Below are 2,500 nucleotides of genomic sequence, written 5' to 3'. Positions count from 1 at the left end.
AAACACTATTTAAATCCTCCGTCAGGTTCATCCTCAAACGATCCGATGCGACACAGCGTTCCCTACGGCGGCGGGGAAGCAATCACTCAAGACACAAGGTTATTGGTTTGAACATCATATGTAGAACAACGGGGCACTGAGCAGTGGGGGTCTGTGAGGCGGGCCGGAGCGACGCAACACTGACGTCCGCACTCCTTCTCTGCTGGAGTCACACTGAGCTGCTCTGCCCAATGCCACTCAAAAATCTACGGGCCCTCAATGCAGTTGCCAGGTGAGCCATGTTTCTGATATTTTATAAGACATCACAGATGCGAAATCTTATAGATTTATACAACGAAGTTTCACTTGAGGATTCTATAGCCACGGGTTTACGTTGATGATAGAAAACGACTGCTCTACACACCGGGATAACTAAAGTATTTAGACTAAGTGGCAATCGGCCTGGCATCAGAGCTTTAATTCACAAGTTACAGATTGACTATAACCACAAAGTGAAAAAAAAGAAAAAAATAATGTATATAAATAATGACTCCGGGTTTCAGGGAGGAGCCACAGAAGGTTCTATATGGCAATCCATCCGTACATACAGAGTGGGTTGGGGAGGTGCAAGCGAAGCGATATTGTGTCTTGAAAAGGTGAAGTATTTGCTGAGGAGAAGCGCTCGCATACCAGCAAGGTGTTGTGAGAGGAAGGTATCATAGTCTCAGGCTCACTGACCGTACCCTACCTCTCCCTCCCTCCATCTCTCTCTCTCTCTCTCTCACGCACTCTCCCTCCCTCTCCTTCTCTCCGTCTCTATTTATCTCTCATCCGTTCTCTACTCGTATCTGTCCCTGGCTCTCCTAATGAGAGACAGACACACGTATGAGGTTCTTTGTCTCCCCGAGTCTCTCCCGGCCCTTCCCTCTCCCTCCTCTCCTCCCCAACAAGAGTAATGGGAGCAAATTATGTGAGGACCAGAGTCATGGAGGATCCAATTTCTGGCTGGCGTACTGAGGGCTGGCTGCTGGGTGGGTGCTGGCGTACAGAGGGCTGGCTGGCTGGTTGGCTGGCTGGGTGGTGGCGTACTGAGGGCTGGCTGGCTGGCTGGGTGCTGGCGTACTGAGGGCTGGCTGGTTGGCTGGGTGCTGGCGTACTGAGGGCTGGCTGGCTGGCTGGGTGCTGGCGCACAGAGGGCTGGTTGGCTGGCTGGGTGGTGGCGTACTGAGGGCTGGCTGGCTGGCTGGCTGGCTGGGTGCTGGCGCACAGAGGGCTGGTTGGCTGGCTGGGTGGTGGCGTACTGAGGGCTGACTGGCTGGCTGGCTGGCTGGCTGGCTGGGTGCTGGCATACTGAGGACTGGCTGGCTGGGTGCTGGCGTACTAAGGGCTGGCTGGCTGGGCTGGCTGGGACGCCCTTTGAGCACGACGGTAAGAGCCCTTGATCACGGTGGTTCGACAGTTTGAGCACGACGGAACCACCACCGGGTATGATGACCTCATCCTGGCTGTCTCATCTTGTACCATCGTAATTGTGGTGGTCGTTTCAAAGACCTTTCCCACTCTACACGACCATAATCATCATTATCATCATTACTATTATAATTATCATTATCATCATTATCATTACTATTATGATTATCACTATTATCATTATCATTACTATTATAATTCATTATTATTATCATTATCAGTATTACTATTATCTTGGCATTATCGCCATTATTATCATCACTATTATTGTATCTATCATTACTGAAATCCATTTTCACGTCATCATCATTATCTTGTCATTATCATCATCACCATCATCATTACATCATCATCTCTCGTCATCATCTCGTGCCATTATCATCATCATTTCGTCATGTCATCATCACTATCATCACGTTGCCATCATCACTATCTCATCATCACTATCATATGTCAACATCACAATTATGACCTGTCATCATCATTACTCCTCTTCCTCGTCAGGAAGGCCTCCTCCCCCCCCCCCTACCCTTCCTCCTCCTCCTCCTCCTCCTCCTCCTTCCCCTTCCTTGCCCCCTCTTCCTCCCTCTCCCCCAGCCTCCAGTACCATCACATACCCATGTCATCTCCCCCTCACCTTATCTACCCCTCACCTGTACCATCTCCAACCCCCCACAACTCCCCCACAACCCGACTTCAGAAAGATTAGAAACCTCATCCCCTTCGGTCTCTAGGGCCTGATGGTGGGGAGGTGACGTGGTTTCTCCCTCACTGTTCTCTTTCTTTGTTGTGTTGGTGCGGGAGATAAGATGTAAATAAAATATGCGAAAACTGCCTCACTAGGAGCCTTCTTATCTCGAAGGCTGTGTCCCTCACTGGGGAGGGAGACACAGGGATGGAGCAAGATAGATGGAGAAGGTCTGGAATGAGGGAGGGAGGGAGGGAGGGAGGGAGGGGAGTATATATAGTCTGGTTCCAGGACCAATTAAGCTTTGGGAAGTGACAATCTGGGACACTCCTTCTAGAGTTGGTGGGTTGGTCGGTTGGCCTG

General features: G+C 50.4%; 1 protein-coding gene across 2 annotated transcripts in view; it reads right to left on the bottom strand.

The window, feature by feature from the left end:
- The window catches only part of LOC139755593 (uncharacterized), a 219,165-nt gene that overhangs the window by 109,613 nt on the left and 107,052 nt on the right, over positions 1–2,500 (bottom strand). Inside the window, exon 1 of one of the 2 annotated variants that reach the window (XM_071674117.1) lies at positions 1–193. This exon is cut by the window's left edge and continues 238 nt beyond it. The exons of the other annotated variant lie outside the window; for it this stretch is intronic. The gene's annotated coding sequence lies outside the window, so the exon portion shown is untranslated. Of the gene's footprint in view, positions 194–2,500 lie in introns of those variants that run through there. 2 annotated transcript variants of the gene reach the window in all.

This window comes from Panulirus ornatus, chromosome 19 (assembly GCF_036320965.1).
Source record: "Panulirus ornatus isolate Po-2019 chromosome 19, ASM3632096v1, whole genome shotgun sequence".
NCBI classification, from domain to species: Eukaryota; Metazoa; Arthropoda; class Malacostraca; order Decapoda; family Palinuridae; genus Panulirus; species Panulirus ornatus.
The sequence above is the reverse complement of the archived record's forward strand: the minus strand, read 5'-3'. Positions and strand labels throughout refer to the sequence as shown.